The 22,415-nt window shown below is 45.4% G+C and overlaps 11 non-coding genes across 11 annotated transcripts; all 11 read right to left on the reverse strand.

Annotated features, from left to right (window-relative positions):
* Positions 1 to 1,092: 1,092 nt before the first annotated feature.
* trnaq-cug (transfer RNA glutamine (anticodon CUG)) lies at positions 1,093 to 1,164 on the reverse strand. The gene has a single exon. It is a non-coding gene; the product is annotated as a tRNA-Gln (tRNA).
* A 654-nt stretch (positions 1,165 to 1,818) lies between these two features.
* Positions 1,819 to 1,889, reverse strand: trnaq-cug (transfer RNA glutamine (anticodon CUG)). Its single transcript has one exon. It is a non-coding gene; the product is annotated as a tRNA-Gln (tRNA).
* Positions 1,890 to 2,543: 654 nt separating this feature from the next.
* On the reverse strand, positions 2,544 to 2,615 carry trnaq-cug (transfer RNA glutamine (anticodon CUG)). The gene has a single exon. It is a non-coding gene; the product is annotated as a tRNA-Gln (tRNA).
* A 1,112-nt stretch (positions 2,616 to 3,727) lies between these two features.
* On the reverse strand, positions 3,728 to 3,800 carry trnaf-gaa (transfer RNA phenylalanine (anticodon GAA)). Its single transcript has one exon. It is a non-coding gene; the product is annotated as a tRNA-Phe (tRNA).
* Positions 3,801 to 3,893: 93 nt separating this feature from the next.
* Positions 3,894 to 3,967, reverse strand: trnai-aau (transfer RNA isoleucine (anticodon AAU)). The gene has a single exon. It is a non-coding gene; the product is annotated as a tRNA-Ile (tRNA).
* Positions 3,968 to 4,055: 88 nt separating this feature from the next.
* Positions 4,056 to 4,127, reverse strand: trnap-agg (transfer RNA proline (anticodon AGG)). The gene has a single exon. It is a non-coding gene; the product is annotated as a tRNA-Pro (tRNA).
* Positions 4,128 to 6,766: 2,639 nt separating this feature from the next.
* On the reverse strand, positions 6,767 to 6,838 carry trnaq-cug (transfer RNA glutamine (anticodon CUG)). Its single transcript has one exon. It is a non-coding gene; the product is annotated as a tRNA-Gln (tRNA).
* Positions 6,839 to 16,291: 9,453 nt separating this feature from the next.
* On the reverse strand, positions 16,292 to 16,363 carry trnap-agg (transfer RNA proline (anticodon AGG)). The gene has a single exon. It is a non-coding gene; the product is annotated as a tRNA-Pro (tRNA).
* Positions 16,364 to 20,002: 3,639 nt separating this feature from the next.
* Positions 20,003 to 20,074, reverse strand: trnaq-cug (transfer RNA glutamine (anticodon CUG)). Its single transcript has one exon. It is a non-coding gene; the product is annotated as a tRNA-Gln (tRNA).
* Positions 20,075 to 20,477: 403 nt separating this feature from the next.
* Positions 20,478 to 20,550, reverse strand: trnaf-gaa (transfer RNA phenylalanine (anticodon GAA)). The gene has a single exon. It is a non-coding gene; the product is annotated as a tRNA-Phe (tRNA).
* A 93-nt stretch (positions 20,551 to 20,643) lies between these two features.
* Positions 20,644 to 20,717, reverse strand: trnai-aau (transfer RNA isoleucine (anticodon AAU)). Its single transcript has one exon. It is a non-coding gene; the product is annotated as a tRNA-Ile (tRNA).
* Positions 20,718 to 22,415: the final 1,698 nt, after the last annotated feature.

The following is a 22,415-nucleotide window of genomic DNA, read 5'->3' on the forward strand; positions in this document are numbered from 1 at the left end:
TGTGATGAACTTATTAATAAGAAAATAAATAACACTTCTTGGTACAATCTTGCTGGTATCATGCCATGCTTGAATCGTTTTGTTTTGTTTAGCTTTTGTGGCAGAGATTACTAAGAAACACCAAATATAACATAAAGGCGTTTATGATAATTCATAATAATATGATCATCAAACAGATCTAAAACTTAAAATGGTATATCAAATCGTTTTGGTATATCTTTTATAACATAGTTGAGAATCATTTGTTGAAACAAAAAAACAGTTGTTTTTGCCTATTCATGTCTTTTTAAATATGTATAACATAGTATTTAAAAAGATAACATAAATATGTATACTGGTGTATAACATAGTATAGTATAACATATATGAATTAAACTTTTTTTTTTAAAGGTTTTAGTAAAAATCTTCTTGTGCTCAAAATAATGTAATGAATGACACAAAAAAATACAAAATTAACAACAACAAAAAAATGGTTTAAGGAGGATATAGCTTAATTAGCGGTCGGCTAATTATCTTGACAGTAGTGGCATGTTTTTTACTGTATATCACGGTAAAGTTGCAGGTTCTCATGTACAGAAGAAAACGTGTGCTATTACACGCTAGCTAGCTTTATTGGCATGTTTAATTGTCTAAAAACAAACACTGTTTATGAATAAATATTGATCGATTATACAGTCGTGAAGAATAGACTTACCTGTTGCAAAGATTGCAAAGATGACGATAATAATAGCGGTCGCCGATTGGTCAAAAGTAAGCCACAAGAGAGAAAGGCGATTGGTCAAAAGTAAGCCACAGGAGAGAAACACGATTGGTCAAAAGTAAGCCACAGGAGAGAACGTGATTGGTCAAAAGTAAGCCACAGCAGAGAAACACGATTGGCTCACGTGGGCTTACTTTGGGCTTACTTTGGCTCAATCGGTAGGAAGCAGTAGGCGCAAGCGAGAGGTAGTGGGATCGATGCCTGCATTCTCCAGTGCTGTCCATCCTTTTTACGCCCCCCTTCAAGGGGCACTACCTAGATGAGCTCTTGCGGCTCAGTGCTGCCGAAAAAGTTTTTTCGAACGAGGTACTGCACACATTCCTGGCAAAAGCAGGTCCCACCGAGATTTGAACTCGGATCGCTGGATTCAGAGCCCAGAGTGCTAACCATTACACCATGGAACCTTGGCGTGTGTCAACTTTTCCCATGAGCAGCAGAGATTTAAGTCTTTGAGTCCAGAAGCACGATAGCAAGGATTTAAGTCATTGAGTCCAGAAGCACGATAGCAAGGAGCAAATGAAGCCTTTGCTTTTTAAGCCCATGTTTCCCCAATTCCGACTCGGTTTGAGAGTGCCAATTTCACCGCCACGTCAGCAGTTGCGCATCACCTCTGTTTTTTCCCTCCCTTCCGCAAAGAACCTAAAAAGGTTCCACCGAGATTTGAACTCGGATCGCTGGATTCAAAGCGCAATTTTTTGATTAAATCCACAATTAAAAGGTAGCCAGTGCAAAGTTGCCAGCACAGAGGAAATGCGGCCTGTTTTTTTGTGGTCATTGGAAATCACGCTGCAGCACCTGCCCACGTGCTAGGGATCGCGCCTCGTCTTTGTCTTTGAGAGCGATGGACACCTCCTCTCCATCATCGAGGGGAATTAGTTAAAATGGTAGAGCGCTCACTTAGCATGCGAGAGGTAGTGGGATCGATGCCTGCATTCTCCAGTGCTGTCCATCCTTTTTACGCCCCCCTTCAAGGGGCACTACCTAGTTGAGCTCTTGCGGCTCAGTGCTGCCGAAAAAGTTTTTTCGAACGAGGTACTGAACACATTCCTGGCAAAAGCAGGTCCCACCGAGATTTGAACTCGGAGCCTGGATTCAGAGCCCAGAGTGCTAACCATTACACCATGGAACCTTGGCGTGTGTCAACTTTTCCCATGAGCAGCAGAGATTTAAGTCATTGAGTCCAGAAGCACGATAGCAAGGATTTAAGTCATTGAGTCCAGAAGCACGATAGCAAGGAGCAAATGAAGCCTTTGCTTTTTAAGCCCATGTTTCCCCAATTCCGACTCGGTTTGAGAGTGCCAATTTCACCGCCACGTCAGCAGTTGCGCATCACCTCTGTTTTTTCCCTCCCTTCCGCAAAGAACCTAAAAAGGATCCACCGAGATTTGAACTCGGATCGCTGGATTCAAAGCGCAATTTTTTGATTAAATCTAAAATTAAAAGGTAGCCAGTGCAAAGTTGCCAGCACAGAGGAAATGCGGCCTGTTTTTTTGTGGTCATTGGAAATCACGCTGCAGCACCTGCACACGTGCTAGGGATCGCGCCTCGTCTTTGTCTTTGAGAGCGATGGACACCTCCTCTCCTTCATCGAGGGGAATTAGTTAAAATGGTAGAGCGCTCACTTAGCATGCGAGAGGTAATGGGATCGATGCCTGCATTCTCCAGTGCTGTCCATCCTTTTTACGCCCCCCTTCAAGGGGCACTACCTAGATGAGCTCTTGCGGCTCAGTGCTGCCGAAAAAGTTTTTTCGAACGAGGTACTGAACACATTCCTGGCAAAAGCAGGTCCCACCGAGATTTGAACTCGGATCGCTGGATTCAGAGCCCATAGTGCTAACCATTACACCATGGAACCTTGGCGTGTGTCAACTTTTCCCATGAGCAGCAGAGATTTAAGTCATTGAGTCCAGAAGCACGATAGCAAGGAGCAAATGAAGCTTTTGCTTTTTAAGCCCATGTTTCCCCAATTCCGACTCGGTTTGAGAGTGTCAATTTCACTGCCATGTCACCAGTTGCGCATCACCTCTGTTTTTTCCCTCCCTTCCGCAAAGAACCTAAAAAGGTTCCACCGAGATTTGAGCTCGGATCGCTGGATTCAAAGCCCAGAGTGCTAACCATTACACCCTGGAACCAAGACACTCTGCTAGCTGGCTGTCTGATACCCCTTTTCCACCAAGGCAGAGCTGGTGCTGGTTCGGAGCCAGAGCCTAGTTTCAATTCGGTTCTTTGGTTTTCCACACGCAAAGCACCAGCTCCGAACCAGGAAAAGTGGTTCTTAAGTAGCACCAAATCATTGCTGGTCTAGAACAGAGCCAAGTAAGAACCACTTGCGTCAGGGGCTGGGGGCGGGGTTACCGTGACCAACAAGACGAATAGAAACTTGTGACCGCCGTTTTTAAATAGCAGCTAGTCGAGCTAATAGCAGCTCAATTATAAATATCCGTCTATGTAAGTTACGGCGAGCTGCACAAACGCGTTGGACTCCGATGTATTTTGTAAACCCATGAGCATCCATAGTATTGCAACGTCCGTTATGGTTGATGGCTTGTTCGAGATGCATCGGAGCGGCGCGGACCGATCGGAGCTGCGGGAGTGTTTGGAGAACATACGACTCCTTGTGCTTTTAGATCGCTATCGCAGTGCTTTGATGTCATGTGGAGATCGATCTGCGAGAAGCCGATGCATTTCGAACAAGCCTGGCGTACTGTTTGGCGCTACCGCACTAGCGTTGCTGGGCAACATGAGACGTATACAGTGACGTAAGATCTGGCTCTGTTGTGGCTCTCTAGCCGGTGGAAAGGCAAATCGGTTCTTATTAAGCTCGTCAGTCGAACCCACTCTGAACCAGCTTTGGCTCTGGCTCTGAACCAGCACCCGGTTCTTGTTGGTGGAAAAGGGGTATGAGAGGCAGATAGCGATGAGGCTAGGTGGAATCAGGTAGACTAAAAGAGGCAGACGTGGTTCCTCTGCCGAAACCCGGGATTGAACCAGGGACCTTTAGATCTTCAGTCTAACGCTCTCCCAATTGAGCTATTTCGGCCAGGTACTTGTATGGTTTAGCCAGCAGGGATGTCTGGGAGACCGCCCGTAATTTTCGAGAAGAGCAGAGCGAAGGTCCCAAAGAGAAAATGAGTGGCCCGTACGGGGATTGAACCCGCTACCTTGGCGTTATTAGCACCACGCTCTAACCAACTGAGCTAACCGGCCTCTCTCTGGCACATTTTATCCCCAATTTCTCCGAAATATCCTGGTTGCCCTAATCAGGCTGAAGAGATTAAAAGCAAAGCCTAATAATGGGCTCGTCCGGGATTTGAACCCGGGACCTCTCGCACCCTAAGCGAGAATCATACCCCTAGACCAACGAGCCGAACCATACATCCTCCTTGCTGCTGCCGGGCCGGAAACATTTCAGCTTCCATGGCTTAAAGCGCAATTTTTTGATTAAATCTACAATTAAAAGGTAGCCGGTGCAAAGTTTCCAGCACAGAGGAAATGCGGCCTCTTTTTTTGTGGTCATTGGAAATCACGCTGCAGGACCTGCACACGAATAATGAGAAGCTTACTTACAGGAGCCTGGTCTGCAACACTGGACCCAGTTGATGTTGCAGGAGCAGAGGCAGCACTTGGCTGGACAGAAGGCTGTGGAGGAGACTGCAGAGGAGGCTGAGCAGGGCGCAGAGGAGGAGACTGCAGAGGAGGCTGGGCAGGGCGCAGAGGAGGAGACTGCAGAGGAGGCTGGGCAGGGCACAGAGGAGGAGACTGCAGAGGAGGCTGGGCAGGGCGCAGAGGAGGAGACTGCAGAGGAGGCTGGGCAGGGCGCTAAAGTCCTGTGGGTGGCTGCAGTGAGGATGGTCCTGGTGCAGAGGGACAGGGGTTGAAGGCCTTGCTGGAAAGATGGGAGTTGCTCTTTCCAGTGGACAGGAAGCTCTGCAGGCGACTGGGACACCTGGCCAGGGGTCCACAATGCTGGAGGAGCAGGATAAGGGGCAGGAGCAGGGGCAGTAGCACGAGCCGGGCAGGAGCAGGGCCTCTCGAGCCTGCAGTGGCTGGAGAAAAAAGAAAAAACTTACCCACTTACAGGGTTTGGCTGGAGACAAAATCTTTTTTGCCAGCTGTGAAGCAAATAAATGCTTCCCCCGCGCCAACAGGGCCTTCACATTGGTCGCCAGCAGTGGCCTGTTCTTAGTGGCAGTAGGTGGAGGAGGAACAGACACAGTGGCAGTGGGCACAGCAGCAGTGAGGACAGATGCAGTGGGCACAGTGGTGGTGGGCACGTGGGCTAGAGCCTGCCTCTTCAGCATGTATGCTTTGAAAAGGGCCATATTGGTGTTAGGCCTGGCCTTTGCCTTCTTCAGGTAGGTGATGAGAGCCTGGGCCTCCTTGCTTGGGTCCTCATACACCTCCTTCATTGACCTACCCTTAAAATCCCCAAACTCCACCATCAGACATCCAGAGTCTCCTGTCCTCTGGGCCTCCTGCAGCATGGCCTGTTTTTTTCTGATACACCTCTACAGCCTTGCCTACCTCCCTGATCTGCGAGGTGTATCTGAGGAACAGGTTTTTGTTGTCCGGCAGCGGGTTGTCCCTCTCCTCCTCCCCCAAAATGCTGCTGACCAGATAGCAGGCATACCCCAGTGAGTTCTCCAGCAGCCACAGGAACCTCTGACCCTGGTGTTTCCCAAACTGGATCTTGCAGTGAGCCAGAACCAGGAACTGGTCTCCAGGATTCCCTCAGACCCTCAGAGGTTCTTCGTAAAACCGGGTATGCATACATAATCTGAAGGGACACAGGCATAAACAGAACGTTACATAGCTGTCATATTCCAACTGAAAGTATTTTACTACATCATTTGTTTTTTATGTAATTAATTATTATAATATTATAATAATTAATGAATATTATTATTATTATTATGAGCATAAGCATTATTGTTTTTTATACAACTGTGAATCACTTTGAATTGCCTTTTGTACAAATTGTAAATAGTGTGATGAACTTATTAATAAGAAAATAAATAACACTTCTTGGTACAATCTTGCTGGTATCATGCCATGCTTAAATCGTTTTGTTTTGTTTAGCTTTTGTGGCAGAGATTACTAAGAAACACCAAATATAACATAAAGGCGTTTATGACAATTCATAATAATATGATCATCAAACAGATCTAAAACTTAAAATGGTATATCAAATCGTTTTGGTATATCTTTTATAACATAGTTGAGAATCATTTGTTGAAACAAAAAAACACTTGTTTTTGCCTATTCATGTCTTTTTAAATATGTATAACATAGTATTTAAAAAGATAACATAAATATGTATACTGGTGTATAACATAGTATAGTATAACATATATGAATTAAACTTTTTTTTTTAAAGGTTTTAGTAAAAATCTTCTTGTGGTCAAAATAATGTAATGAATGACACAAAAAAATACTAAATTAACAACATTTGTTTTTAATTGTCTAAAAACAAACACTGTTTATGAATAAATAATGATCGATTATACAGTCGTGAAGAATAGACTTACCTGTTGCAAAGATTGCAAAGATGACTATAATAATAGCGGTCGCCGATTGGTCAAAAGTAAGCCACAGGAGCAGAGCCAGGAGAGAAACGCGATTGGTCAAAAGTAAGCCACAGGAGAGAAAGGCGATTGGTCAAAAGTAAGCCACAGGAGAGAAACACAATTGGTCAAAAGTAAGCCACAGGAGAGAAACACAATTGGTCAAAAGTAAGCCACAGGAGAGAACGTGATTGGTCAAAAGTAAGCCACAGCAGAGAAACACGATTGGCTCACATGGGCTTACTTTGGGCTTACTTTGGCTCAATCGGTAGGAAGCAGTAGGCGCAAGCGAGAGGTAGTGGGATCGATGCCTGCATTCTCCAGTGCTGTCCATCCTTTTTACGCCCCCCTTCAAGGGGCACTACCTAGATGAGCTCTTGCGGCTCAGTGCTGCCGAAAAAGTTTTTTCGAACGAGGTACTGCACACATTCCTGGCAAAAGCAGGTCCCACCGAGATTTGAACTCGGATCGCTGGATTCAGAGCCCAGAGTGCTAACCATTACACCATGGAACCTTGGCGTGTGTCAACTTTTCCCATGAGCAGCAGAGATTTAAGTCATTGAGTCCAGAAGCACGATAGCAAGGATTTAAGTCATTGAGTCCAGAAGCACGATAGCAAGGAGCAAATGAAGCCTTTGCTTTTTAAGCCCATGTTTCCCCAATTCCGACTCGGTTTGAGAGTGCCAATTTCACCGCCAAGTCAGCAGTTGCGCATCACCTCTGTTTTTTCCCTCCCTTCCGCAAAGAACCTAAAAAGGTTCCACCGAGATTTGAACTCGGATCGCTGGATTCAAAGCGCAATTTTTTCATTAAATCTACAATTAAAAGGTAGCCAGTGCAAAGTTGCCAGCACAGAGGAAATGCGGCCTGTTTTTTTGTGGTCATTGGAAATCACGCTGCAGCACCTGCACACGTGCTAGGGATCGCGCCTCGTCTTTGTCTTTGAGAGCGATGGACACCTTCTCTCCATCATCGAGGGGAATTAGCTCAAATGGTAGAGCGCTTGCTGTGCAAAAGAAGGGGCCCAATCTTTGCGCCCCCGCACACAAGCCAAAAAGACGCGAAAAACGAGAATTTGCCCACAAATTTCCCCTGCAACATTATTAGGGCTATATTCCTGTGCGTTATGAAGGAGTTTTAGTCACATTTGAAACAAGTCACCCTCCGCGGGCTGGATTCGAACCCGTGTTCTGCGTGTGATCAACTGCGCCTGCGTCTTCATTTATCTATGACATCATTATATTGATTTATATTTTTTTGTGTGTATTATTATTATTTTTAAATATTGCACATTACATGTTGTTGATTATTTAATAAAATGAATAAAAATGGAGGGATATGATTTGATTGACATGATTTATCAGATTTGTTTTAAGACACTTCAAATGTTTTATTAAATGTTTTTTTTGTGTATATTATTTAAAAACAATTGCATATTACATGTTGTTTATGATTGAATAAAATGAATAAAAATGTTTCTTCAAATATGTGTGTTTTTTGTGAGGGATATGATTTGATTGATATGATTTATTAGATTACTTTAAGACACTTTAAATGTTTTATTAAAATGAATACACACAAATATTTCAATGACACTTAAAATGTTTTATTAAAATGAATACACAAATATTTAAATGACACTTTAAATGTAAAAAAACAAATATTAAAATGAAAACACACAAATAATGAAATGAGTACACAGACACAAACACACATATATACATATATATATATATATATATATATATATATATATATATATATATATATATATATATATATATATATAGGACAATATGAAAGACTGGGTGGAACCATGTACAGTAATATATACAAAATATATACAGGAAAAAAGCAAATTGTTTATTGAGGAGGTGGAGTTTGGCTTGTATTTTGCTGGCGCTGTTCTGCCAACCAGTCATCTAAAGATTTTCCATTTGAGGCACGCAAGCAAAATGTGGCATTACCATATCGGCTATGGCCAAACTCTTTGGTTTTGGGCTGCCCACATTTGCTGCACATGTTAAAGGTTACCCCTCGCACATACTTCCTCTTATGGACTCCGCTTTCCGTCTCCTGGGCCCGCCGGCGCCTGTTCCTCTGGGTGTAACGGGAGACAGGAGCAGCAGACACAGGAGCAGGTGGAGCTGGGCCTGCACCGGATGTTGAAGCACCAGAAGGTGGAATCACCATTGACACGGTCATGTCTGGGTTAAGGACTAGTGACAATGACCCAGGTGCTGAAATGGGCTGCACAACTCCTGATGCTGTGGGAGCAGGTGCAATGGGGCACACCATGGTGGTGGCAGCAGCAGGCCGTCGACCTGGTCGCAGAAGAGGAGCCTGTCCTTCTCGATTTGGCGGAAGGGTAAATGTATGTTTTGGGCGTGAGGTCGATGCCGCTTCATCCAATTTTTCCCTCGGTGGAGGAAGCTGCGTATCAGCCACAGCAATTGGGTCAGGTGGAGTCAGTCCCTGAGCGAGGACACTCATTTCCTGTTTTTTCTGCTGCCGTTGAAACCTGAAAATAAATTACATGTATTATATATATGTTTAAAAAAGTATTCAGTTAATTTGAAGAAAAGAATGTGCCTTGCTTACCACTGAATGAGTGTCTTCTGGTTTAGCTCAAACAGCTGGATCATTGTTTCATCCATCAGCCTGCGATTGTTAAGCACCAGCTCTCGGATGTGGTGGTAATCCGAGAGGATTTTAGACCACCTGGGGCGGCAAACTCCAGCCTTCTTGGTCGGCGACTTGTGTAAAGCACACAGCTTTGTACAAATGGCCTCAACCAAGCGGCTGGTGCTGGGCCACTGTGCTGGTCCCCCGGGATGTCCAATCAGACACCGTTTTACACTCTCCACACCCGGTGTGACTCCAGACCGCTTTGGTGCCTTAAAGCGTCCATGTGTCAGCTGAGGCTGATGTCGAGGCTGATAGTTGACCCGCTGTTTGTCTATGTCATGGAGAGCTGTCCACAGCTGAATGGCCTCTGTCACCTGCAGGTCAGTGAGGTAAGGAGCCTCACGAAGACCAACCAGGTAACCAGCAATATCCTGGACCTTGTCCCACCCAGCAATGCCATCGGGCCCAATGACTGCTCCCTAGTAAATTCAGATTAATGTTAATATATGTGGAATAAAACGAGATTGAAATTAAATAAAGCCCTTAAAGTGTTTTACCTGAGCCTCGTCGGAGAAACTGCTTCCAGTGTCAGATGGCTGTGACAACACTGAAGGGGCAGGGGCAAGTTGGTGTCCTTCTCTAGTTGATGTGGATGGCTCAGCCAGTGACACGTCAGCCATTGATACATCAGCCGGTGATGCTGGGGACTGAGGCTGAGGCAAAGATGAGGGGCTGTTTGCGAGATCATGGCAGGGGTTATTCTCGTACAGCACTGGAACTGTGATGTCCTCCGTGATCTCTTCCTCAAACCCCTCATCTTGCAGGTCTTGGTCATCAATTTCCTCCACCAGCCTGTCTTCATCCTCTGGGTTCTGGAGCACTGGAGTCAGTGTTTTGCCAGTCTGGCTGTAAAGGTACTCTATTCCTAGCAATTCACCTACGAGAATAAAAGGGGAAAAAGTCTAGTACAGACTTGTCTAGTACATTTAAGGCTAAATTGATACTTAGTAGAGTATTACAAAATAACAAATTAATGAATGTCTTGCCTGTATATGCTCCTGGAGGGGGGCGATAGCGCTCATCCCAGGGCTTCCCAAAGACTGTCTGGCTAAGCTGGTCCACAACCTCTCTCATGGCACTGCCATATGACCGGATGGAGGACGCTCCTTTTATGGCATCTTCCATCCGGTCATCATTCCAACGCATCAAGCCCTCAAGGAGATAGGCTTGAAAATGCGCATCACTGGCACTGGTTCCTAAAAGTAAAAAAAAAAAAAAAAAAAGGGTTTTATATGTCACATATGTACAATATATTTACTACACATGAGGTGCTATGAAGTAGCTGGTTACATGTAATAGAGTTATGTAATTACATAAAAAAATATTGTCATTATAACCAGAGTTATTAGTGATTTGTGAGGCAAGACAGCTTTGTTAATGCTTTTATGACATCAGAAAAGAACTGTAAAAGTGTGACATTTATTAATGTGACATTAATTTAACGTAATGGAAGCAGTTACAGTGCTTATATTTTTTTACAGAAAAATTACTAATCCATATGTATGTAATACCTGGAATAAAATGGTTCAGGTGGAGGTGGAATGACACCAAGGAGGTAGAGCCTCGAGCACACCTGTAGCAGCACAGCTCCACACCGCCTTTCTTCAGTGTCCACTTCTTTATGTAGAGCGGAAAGTGCTCTGGGTCTTGGATACACTGTACATGCTTCCGCTGTTCTTTCCATATCTGCTGGATACGTTCATGGTTCAGAAGTGGAACTCCCAGAGTATCCTTCCCGTCCGCACTGTCAAACTGATCAATCAGTGACCCAATCAATATGGTGGTCTCCTCCTCCCCCCTGGTCCTCCTCCGGCGGTGCAGTGCCAACTCCCTCCGGTTAATGCGAGCACTGACCGCCTTTTCTGAGATGTAGCCAGTCTTCTTTGCTGCCAGCTCACCCTCCTTTGCACGGCGAAGAGCAGCCACATCCTCTGAATCCCACTGGAATATGGACATGGATAGACGTGCCATGAAGATCCCATAGAGCGGATGAGCCTCTGTCGTGACACCTGCAGCAAATCGCCGCATGAAATGCCAGATGTCCAGGCGCACTTCAAGCTCATCCCACTCCGAAAACATGGCCTTCACCTGAGACTGGCCGTGCTGACTGCAGCAATCTCTGTCCACGTACATCACCTTTGGGGATGCCTCTCCTGCCTCTCGGTAGCGTTTCATTAGGCCAGCTGCCATGGGGTCCAGTGCATGTCCCTCGGCGGCTGTTAGGACAGAGACAAGGACTTGGCCGTGTTCGTTACCAACATTTGTGCACCAGGCAGCTGTTCCTGAAGCAGCACCGGCAAGTTTTTTTGTGACCTATTGAACAAAAAAAAGATTTAAAAAAAAAAAAAAAAAAAAAAAAAAAAATCATAACTGTTCATTATGTACACACACACATATCCATATCTGGACAATTTCTGGATATAAACAGGGCTGTGATACCTTTTTTGTGGAGTCCATCTTGAGAACACAGCCAAATACAGATGTTATTTTGGCCTTGACCTCGTCCAGTCGCCCCAGAACATCCCTGGCGTACACAGCTAACAGCCACTTAGGTTTAGGAAGGGCAGGTAAAAGGGGAGGCTCAGCAAACACAGGAGGCTGCACAAGGGAGGACCTTGTGAATGGTTCACAGGCAGTCAGGTACTTCAGGACACGCTGTGTCCATGCCTCACTGTGTTGTTCCATCAGCTTCTTGTAGAGCTGAGTCACACTGTTGCCCAGTGTCCTCTCCCTCATCATCCTCACCACCCGGTTGTCACATGAGTATCTAAAGAAACAACAGTATAATCATGCAAATGCTTTGGTTGGAAAAAATAACACAAATAAAAGCGCCTAATAATGAATGATTGTCATTATGAATTACCTGTATTTCAGCAAAGCTGGAAACTGACTGCGGTGGCCCATATCCAGCTGTCCTAAGATGTCCTCGTTCCAAGCTGGATACTTCTTTTTGTAGCGTTTGCACTCCAGATACTCAATGGCAAGGTCATACCACCCATCAATGTCCAAGACCTTGCGCACGGTACGGTAAAGTCCTGCCGCTGTAAGTCTGTGCTTACCACAGTCTGGGCGAACCCAGACAAGAGGAAACAACCACATCTTTAGCGGCATCCATAAGAAAATGGGCCGACAGAAGAAGAGGTCAGGTGAGGCGGGTGGCTGGGTGTTTATTAAAGGGGGCTGAGGAGGATACCACCAAAGCTTCAGCTGGGACACTATTTCTGGCTTTCCGGTTCGCATGTTGGCCTTAAACAGTGTGTTCCGGATCCACTCATGCTGGAAAGGTGGAAGATGATCTTTCCAGTGACTAGGAAGCTCAGCTGGTGGCTGATGATGAGGAAGAGCTGGTGTCTGTGCTGTTTCCGCTGATGGAGACGGACCGGCACAGGCCTCTGAGTGAACAGTAACATAAACAATATAAGGATGACTGTTATTTGATAGTAATATGCCATAAATGCAGTCCACAAACAGCCGGCGAAGCAGTACTTTTGAACAAGTATTAATAATAATTATGATTATATTTAGGAATAACAGTGAAGAAAATGGTATTAGTGTCAAGAAGCAAAGAACACAGTGTACACTTTATTGATGTAAGGAATATGGGATCAATATAGCTCTTTGAGAATGAGGATTAGATGGAATGAAAGAAGGAAAATGAGTCGTGATGAATTCAGTAAAAAAAAGTATGATGCCCACAGACATGAAGCATGCACACAGACACAATAAGGAAAAACTGTTCCTCTAATTATTAGAACAATGAATTTCCACCATCCTGTCTGCTCAGGTTGAGTGAGTGAGAAGAGCAAGCGGTGTGAAAAAGTTATCCAGTGATTGTTTAGCAACAGGTAAGTTCGGAAATGCAAATAAATACACTGACACCTTTGGACATCCTTAAGGTTTGGAAGAAGTGCACTCAAAGAATGCCTCCCGCTTGAGGCATGATGTCACATAATTCTGTATTGTAAACAAAAAATATTTAAAAATGTTTATTTATTTTCAAAAATAATGATTCTCAGTGGGTTTCCACAAAACATTCTTATAATATTTGCATTTGTGTCATATGCCACACCTGTATTTAGCTGTGCTTCACATTGTGATGCAGCAAATACCAGCTCCTCATCATCATCTTCAGCAGTGGGAATGGAAGTGCCTGGAGCACAAATGTTAAAACTATTACTGTGATCAATACATGGAGACAAACATATGTAAGATGTTGCTTACTTACCAGTAGCGAAAAGCTGCTTTCGGACCAAATGTTTGGCTGGGGGTTCTGCTGCCGGAGGAGGTAAAGTGGACTGCAGTAATGGATCTGGAAACAACAAGTGGACAAGTTTGCCATGACGATAAATGAATACATGTAGAGCTGCTGTAGGGAAAATTCTATATTTACACTCCTACTCACAGGGTGACATTATTTTTTTTGCCAGCTGTGAAGGTGTTTGCCACGCGCCAACAGTGCTTTCACAGTGGCGGTCAGCTGTAAACCAGTTTGGATGGCTGTAGGTGGACGTGCAGAGGCACTAGAGGTTGCAGGTGGACGTGCAGAGGTACTGGAGGCTGCAGGTGGACGTGCAGGCTGATGTACACTGGTGCCCATATCAGAAGCCCGTCTTTTCAGGACATACGCTTTGAAAATGGCCATGTTAGTGTTGGGCCTGGCATCTGCCTTAACCAAGTACCTGATGAGGGATTCGGCCTCATTGCTCTGGTCTTCATAAACATCCTTCATGGACCGGCCCTGAAAGTCACCAAACTCCACCATCAAGCAGCCCTGGTCTCCAGTTGCCCGGGCTTCTGCTTGCATTTCCTGCTTCCTCTTATACTTCTCTACTTCTTCTGCCATCTCTCTAATATGAGAAGTGTACTGTAGGAACAGTTGTTTATTTTCTGACAGGGGGGTTGTCTGCGCTTTCTCACTGGAAATGCTGAGCACCAAATACACTGCGTACCCCAGAGAGTTTTCCAGGAGCCATCTAAATCTCTGACCCTGGTACTTCCCAAACTGAAGTTTGCAGTGAGCCAGTACTAAAAACTGGTCACTGGGATCTCCACCGTTTGTGCAGACAAAAGTACTTGCCTCTGCCAGCACCTCCTCCTTCGATTTGGCCCTTCCAGACACCACATTTTAAAGTTGCTTCGCCTCCGCCTTCGCCTCCGCCTGGCGCCATGAGGAGACGGTTTGATGTTGCTGACTGGCGACGAAAAACGGGGTATGCGTACATTTTCTGAAATGAAAATCAGAAAGAGACTATTACCTCTGTCAATCTAAAAGATACCTGTATGTTAAGTGTGTTACAATAATTTAGCAAACTACACAGCAGGACTTAAATCATGTTTATCAGGCATTTTGGGTGACAATATGGAAAGAAATTATATGAAATATTAGATATTATTATGAAAATCTTGGCAATTACTACTAACTCCCATTATTACACTTCTTTTTTCATTACATGTTGCCCCAAGAATACATTAATATGCAAATTAGATACATAGATACATTGTATAAAATGGGAAAACCCGCTTATGGCCATTTTACACACATATTGCATAAAGCAAAATGGAAGTCTATATCAAATCATTCTGTTATCTTTTATAACATAGTTGGGAATCATCTTCATACAAAGTTTGGTATATAAAATCCTGAAACCTAAACAATTTAGGGATATAAAACACTGATATAATTAAGCTATATCCTCCTGAGACCAAAAAAGTTTAGTTAATTTAGTATTATGTGTGTCATTACATTGTTTAGAGCATAAGAAAGTTTTTTGCAAAAACGTTTTTTTTTTAAATAATGTTCATATAGGTTATACTATGTCTTCTGTAGAGGACACTAGGACTCATTTTTTATTATTATTTTATTTAAAGACATGAATAGGCAAAAACAATGTTTTTTTTTTAGATCACGTCTTTTTAAATAAAATAATAATAAAAAATGAGTCATAGTAGTGTCCTATACAGAAGACATAGTATAACCTATATGAACATTATTTAAAAAAAAAAAAACGTTTTTGCAAAAAACTTTCTTATGCTCTAAACAATGTAATGACAAACAAAATACTAAATTATTAACTAAACTTTTTTTGGTATCAGGAGGATATAGCTTAATTAGCGGCCGGCTAATTAACTTAACAGTAGCTACATGTTTTCTTTTCTGTATTTTATCATGGGAAAAGTTACAGGTTCACAGGTACTGAAGTAAACCTGTATATATACACGCTAGCTAGCTATATTGGCATGTCTAATTTTCCAAAAATACACAATGTATATGAATAAATATTAAACGATTATACAGTAATGAAGAATAGCCTTACCTGTTGCAAAGATGACAATAATAGGAGCCGCTGATTGGTCAAAAGTACGTCACAGAAGAGAAACACGATTGGTCCAAAGTAAGCCATGTGAGAGAAACGCGATTGGTCAAAAGTAAGCCACAGGAGAGAAACGCGATTGGTCAAAAGTAAGCCACAGGAGAGAAATGCGATTGGTCAAAAGTAAGCCACAGGAGAGAAACGCGATTGGTCAAAAGTAAGCCACAGCAGAGAAACGCGATTGGCTCACGTGGGCTTACTTTGGCTCAATCGGTAGGAAGCAGCAAAAGCAAGCGAGAGGTAGCGGGATCGATGCCTGCATTCTCCAGTGCTGTCCATCCTTTTTACGCCCCCCTTCAAGGGGCACTACCTAGATGAGCTCTTGCGGCTCAGTGCTGCCGAAAATGTTTTTTCTAACGAGGTACTGCACACATTCCTGGCAAATGCAGGTCCCACCGAGATTTGAACTCAGATCGCTGGATTCAAAGCCCAGAGTGCTAACCATTACACCATGGAACAAACACACCCTGATAGCTGGCTGAGACACAGATAGCGATGAGGCTAGGTGGAATCAGGTAGATAAGAGCTAGCGTTTGGTCAATGGACCGCCTCGACTAAGAGAGATGGACGTGGTTCCTCTGCCGAAACCCAGGATTGAACCAGGGTTTTTTTAGATCTTCAGTCTAACGCTCTCCCAACTGAGCTATTTCAGCCAGGTACTTGTGTGGTTTAGCCAGCAGGAATGTCTGGGAGACCGCCAGTCATTTTCGAGAAGAGCAGAGCGAAGGTCCCAGAGAGAAATTGAGTTGCCCGTACAGGGATCGAACCCTTGACCTTGGCACTATTAGCACCACGCTCTAACCAACTGAGCTAACCGGCCTCTCTCTGGCTCATTTTATCCCCAATTTATCACAAATATCCTGGTTGCCCTAATCAGGCTGAAGAGATTAAAAGCAAAGCCTGATAATGGGCTCGTCCAGGATTTGAACCCGGGACCTCTCGCACCCTAAGCGAGAATCATACCCCTAGACCAACGAGCCTAAACATAGTCCTGCCTGCTGCTGCCGGGCCGAAAACATTTCAGCTTGCATGGCTTAAAGCGCAATATTTTAATTAAATCTACAATTAAAAGGTAGCCAGTGCAAAGTTTCCAGCACAGAGGAAATGCGGCCTCTTTTTTTGTGGTCATTGGAAATCACGCTGCAGCACCTGCACACGTGCTAGGGATCGCGCCTCGTCTTTTTCTTTGAGAGCGATGGACACCTCTTGTCCATCATCGAGGGGAATTAGCTCAAATGGTAGAGCGCTCGCTTAGCATGCGAGAGGTAGCGGGATCGATGCCTGCATTCTCCAGTGCTGTCCATCCTTTTTACGCCCCCTTTCAAGGGGCACTACCTAGATGAGCTCTTGCGGCTCAGTGCTGCCGAAAAAGTTTTTTCGAACGAGGTACTGCACACATTCCTGGCAAAAGCAGGTCCCACCGAGGTTTGAACTCGGATCGCTGGATTCAGAGCCAAGAGTGCAAACCATTACACCATGGAACCTTGGCGTGTGTCAACTTTTCCCATGAGCAGCAGAGATTTAAGTCATTGAGTCCAAAAGCACGATAGCAAGGAGCAAATGACGCCTTTGCTTTTTAAGCCCATGTTTCCCCAATTCCGACTCTGTTTGAGATTGCCAATTTCACTGCCACGTCAGCAGTTGCGCATCACCTCTGCTTTTTCCCACCCTTCCGCAAAGAACCTAAAAAGTTTCTACCGAGATTGGAACTTGGATCGCTGGATTCAAAGCCCAAAGTGCTAACCATTACACCATGGAACCAACACTTCCTGTTAGCTGGCTGTCTGAGAGGTAGATAGCGATGAGGCTAGGTGGAATCAGGTAGACTAAAAGAGGCGGACGTGGTTCCTCTGCCGAAACCCGGGATATAAATATCCTGGTTGCCCTAATCAGGCTGAAGAGATTAAAAGCAAAGCCTAATAATGGGCTCGTCCAGGATTTGAACCCGGGACCTCTCGCACCCTAAGCGAGAATCATACCCCTATACCAATTAGCCGACACATACATCCTCCCTGCTGCTGCCGGGCCGCAAACATTTCAGCTTGCATGGCTTAAAGCGCAATTTTTTGATTAAATCTACAATTAAAAGGTAGCCAGTGCAAAGTTTCCAGCACAGAGGAAATGCGGCCTCTTTTTTTGTGGTCATTGGAAATCACGCTGCAGCACCTGCACACGAATGGACAGCTACTGCGATTACAAGGTTTACTGCAAAGCATGTAGGATTAGTAGAGAGATGACATGATGATGAAAAGATGGAAGAAAGCTGTGAAAATCATCCTGTTTTTCATCCAAGCACCATTAGAAGAAATACAAGAAGAAAAAAAGATGGGATCAGCCAAGTGTGAAGCGAAGCAGACCAAACACTACAACAGCCACTTATTCCAAGGGGAGTGGGGGAAGTGTGAGATGACAAGAATGAGCTTTAGTCAGTGATTACGATAAAAAAAAAAAAAAACCTTTTACATACACCTTTAAATTATCTTTTTTCCTTTGAGGATGTTCACTCAAAGAGTGAATGTAGATTGACACCTGAGAAGTGCCATTCCTCTGTGTTGTGAAATAAAATAATATGTCATTTAAAAAATACTGTTTTGTTTTATTTGTAATTGTTTGTAAAATATTGTTTAAGATTTACATACCTTGAGGAAGTTGTTCCTCAGCTTGCGAGGCTACAGTTGCCATCTCCAGGTCATCTTAATCCTCAAAAAAATCCGTAGCAGCAGAGTCTGTAAAATAACATAAAACACTAAGCACATGTCACCAACACACTTGTATGCGTTAAGTGATACTCACCACATGTAAAGAGCTGTCTCCGGGCTGCGGACTCAGACGCAGGATGTACACGTGGTCCTGCAGCTGTTGAACACGTATTTTCGTTAGACATATATACTGCATAATATATACTGTAATGATTTTAAAGCTTGCAAATCACTTAAAGGGTTTGGCTGGAGACAAAATCTTTTGTGCCAGCTGTGAAGCAAATAAATGCTTCCCCCGCGCCAACAGGGCCTTCACATTGGTCGCCAGCAGTGGCCTGTTCTTAGTGGCAGTAGGTGGAGGAGGAACAGACACAGTGGCAGTGGGCACAGCAGCAGTGAGGACAGATGCAGTGGGCACAGTGGTGGTGGGCACGTGGGCTAGAGCCTGCCTCTTCAGCACGTATGCTTTGAAAAGGGCCATATTGGTGTTAGGCCTGGCCTTTGCCTTCTTCAGGTAGGTGATGAAAGCCTGGGCCTCCTTGCTTGGGTCCTCATACACCTCCTTTATTGACCTACCCTTAAAATCCCCAAACTCCACCATCAGACATCCAGAGTCTCCTGTCCTCTGGGCCTCCTGCAGCATGGCCTGTTTTTTTCTGATACACCTCTACAGCCTCGCCTACCTCCCTGATCTGCAAGGTGTATCTGAGGAACAGGTTTTTGTTGTCCGACAGCGGGTTGTCCCTCTCCTCCTCCCCCAAAATGCTGCTGACAAGATAGCAGGCATACCCCAGTGAGTTCTCCAGCAGCCACAGGAACCCCTGACCCTGGTGTTTCCCAAACTGGATCTTGCAGTGAGCCAGAACCAGGAACTGGTCTCCAGGATTCCCTCCATTCTGCCTCAAAAAGGCAGTGGCCTCAGCCAGGACCTCCTCCTTACACCTGGATCTTCCTCCTATTGGCCTCCTCAGTTGGCCCCATAAGGAGTCGACCCTCAGAGGTTCTTCGTAAAACCGGGTATGCATACATAATCTGAAAGGACACAGGCATAAACAGAACGTTACATAGTTGTCATATTCCAACTGAAAGTATTTTACTACAGCATTTGTTTTTTATATAATTAATTATTATAATATTATAATAATTAATGATTATTATTATTATGAGCATAAGCATTATTGTTTTTTATACAACTGTGAATCACTTTGAATTGCCTTGTGTACAAATTGTAAATAGTGTGATGAACTTATTAATAAGAAAACAAATAACATTAAGCCGACCGCTTAATTAGCGGTCGGCTAATTATCTTGACAGTAGTGGCATGTTTTTTACTGTATATCATGGTAAAGTTGCAGGTTCTCATGTACAGAAGAAAACGTGTGCTATTACACGCTAGCTAGCTTTATTGGCATGTTTAATTGTCTAAAAACAAACACTGTTTATGAATAAATAATGATCGATTATACAGTCGTGAAGAATAGACTTACCTGTTGCAAAGATTGCAAAGATGACGATAATAATAGCGGTCGCCGATTGGTCAAAAGTAAGCCACAGGAGCAGAGCCAGGAGAGAAACGCGATTGGTCAAAAGTAAGCCACAGGAGAGAAAGGCGATTGGTCAAAAGTAAGCCACAGGAGAGAAACACGATTGGTCAAAAGTAAGCCACAGGAGAGAACGTGATTGGTCAAAAGTAAGCCACAGCAGAGAAACACGATTGGCTCACGTGGGCTTACTTTGGCTCAATTGGTAGGAAGCAGTAGGCGCAAGCGAGAGGTAGTGGGATCGATGCCTGCATTCTCCAGTGCTGTCCATCCTTTTTACGCCCCCCTTCAAGGGGCACTACCTAGATGAGCTCTTGCGGCTCAGTGCTGCCGAAAAAGTTTTTTCGAACGAGGTACTGCACACATTCCTGGCAAAAGCAGGTCCCACCGAGATTTGAACTTGGATCGCTGGATTCAGAGCCCAGAGTGCTAACCATTACACCATGGAACCTTGGCATTTGTCAACTTTTCCCATGAGCAGCAGAGATTTAAGTCATTGAGTCCAGAAGCACGATAGCAAGGATTTAAGTCATTGAGTCCAGAAGCACGATAGCAAGGAGCAAATGAAGCCTTTGCTTTTTAAGCCCATGTTTCCCCAATTCCGACTCGGTTTGAGAGTGCCAATTTCACAGCCACGTCAGCAGTTGCGCATCACCTCTGTTTTTTCCCTCCCTTCCGCAAAGAACCTAAAAAGGTTCCACCGAGATTTGAACTCGGATTGCTGGATTCAAAGCCCAGAGTGCTAACCATTACAGCATGGAACCAACACACTCTGCTAGCTGGCTGTCTGAGAGGCAGATAGCGATGAGGCTAGGTGGAATCAGGTAGACTAAAAGAGGCGGACGTGGTTCCTCTGCCGAAACCCGGGATTGAACCAGGGACCTTTAGAGCTTCAGTCTAACGCTCTCCCAACTGAGCTATTTCTGCCTGATACTTGTATGGTTTAGCCAGCAGGAATCTCTGGGAGACCGCCCGTCATTTTCGAGAAGAGTAGAGCGAAGGTCCCAGAGAGAAAATGATTGGCCCGTACGGGGATCGAACCCGTGACCTTGGCGTTATTAGCACCACGCTCTAACCAACTGAGCTAACCGGCCTCTCTCTGGCACATTTTATCCCCAATTTGTCAGAAATATCCTGGATGCCCTAATCAGGCTGAAGAGATTAAAAGCAAAGCCTAATAATGGGCTCGTTCAGGATTTGAACCCGGGACCTCTCGCACCCTAAGCGAGAATCATTCCCCTAGACCAACGAGCCGAAACATTCATCCTCCCTGCTGCTGCCGGGCCGCAAACATTTCAACTTCCATGGCTTAAAGCGCAATTTTTTGATTAAATCTACAATTAAAAGGTAGCCGGTGCAAAGTTTCCAGCACAGAGGAAATGCGGCCTCTTTTTTTGTGGTCATTGGAAATCACGCTGCAGGACCTGCACACGAATAATGAGAAGCTTACTTAAAGGAGCCTGGTCTGCAACACTGGACCCAGTTGATGTTGCAGGAGCAGAGGCAGCACTTGGCTGGACAGAAGGCTGTGGAGGAGACTGCAGAGGAGGCTGAGCAGGGCGCAGAGGAGGAGACTGCAGAGGAGGCTGGGCAGGGCGCAGAGGAGGAGACTGCAGAGGAGGTTGGGCAGGGCGCAGAGGAGGTGACTGCAGAGGAGGCTGAGCAGGGCGCAGAGGAGGAGACTGCAGAGGAGGCTGGGCAGGGCGCAGAGGAGGAGACTGCAGAGGAGGCTGGGCAGGGCGCAGAGGAGGTGACTGCAGAGGAGGCTGGGCAGGGCGCAGAGGAGGAGACTGCAGAGGAGGCTGGGCAGGGCGCTGCAGTCCTGTGGGTGGCTGTAGTGAGGATGGTCCTGGTGCAGAGGGACAGGGGTTGAAGGCCTTGCTGGAAAGATGGGAGTTGCTCTTTCCAGTGGACAGGAAGCTCTGCAGGCGACTGGTACACCTGGCCAGGGGTCCACAATGCTGGAGGACCAGGATAAGGGGCAGGAGCAGGGACAGTAGCACGAGCCGGGGCAGGAGCAGGGCCTCTCGAGCCTGCAGTGGCTGGAGAAAAAAGAAAAAACTTACCCACTTACAGGGTTTGGCTGGAGACAAAATCTTTTGTGCCAGCTGTGAAGCAAATAAATGCTTCCCGCGCGCCAACAGGGCCTTCACATTGGTCACCAGCAGTGGCCTGTTCTTAGTGGCAGTAGGTGGAGGAGGAACAGACACAGTGGCAGTGGGCACAGCTGCAGTGAGGACAGATGCAGTGGGCACAGTGGTGGTGGGCACGTGGGCTAGAGCCTGCCTCTTCAGCACGTATGCTTTGAAAAGGGCCATATTGGTGTTAGGCCTGGCCTTTGCCTTCTTCAGGTAGGTGATGAGAGCCTGGGCCCCCTTGCTTGGGTCCTCATACACCTCCTTCATTGACCTACCCTTAAAATCCCCAAACTCCACCATCAGACATCCAGAGTCTCCTGTCCTCTGGGCCTCCTGCAGCATGGCCTGTTTTTTTCTGATACACCTCTACAGCCTCGCCTACCTCCCTGATCTGCGAGGTGTATCTGAGGAACAGGTGTTTGTTGTCCGACAGCGGGTTGTCCCTCTCCTCCTCCCCCAAAATGCTGCTGACCAGATAGCAGGCATACCCCAGTGAGTTCTCCAGCACCCACAGGAACCTCTGACCCTGGTGTTTCCCAAACTGGATCTTGCAGTGAGCCAGAACCAGGAACTGGTCTCCAGGATTCCCTCCATTCTGCCTCAAAAAGGCAGTGGCCTCAGCCAGGACCTCCTCCTTACACCTGGCCCTCTCTG

The sequence above is a fragment of the Siphateles boraxobius genome, unplaced genomic scaffold, assembly GCF_051911475.1.
Source record: "Siphateles boraxobius isolate OS27281-9 unplaced genomic scaffold, OSU_SipBor_1 61, whole genome shotgun sequence".
Classification (NCBI taxonomy): Eukaryota; Metazoa; Chordata; class Actinopteri; order Cypriniformes; family Leuciscidae; genus Siphateles; species Siphateles boraxobius.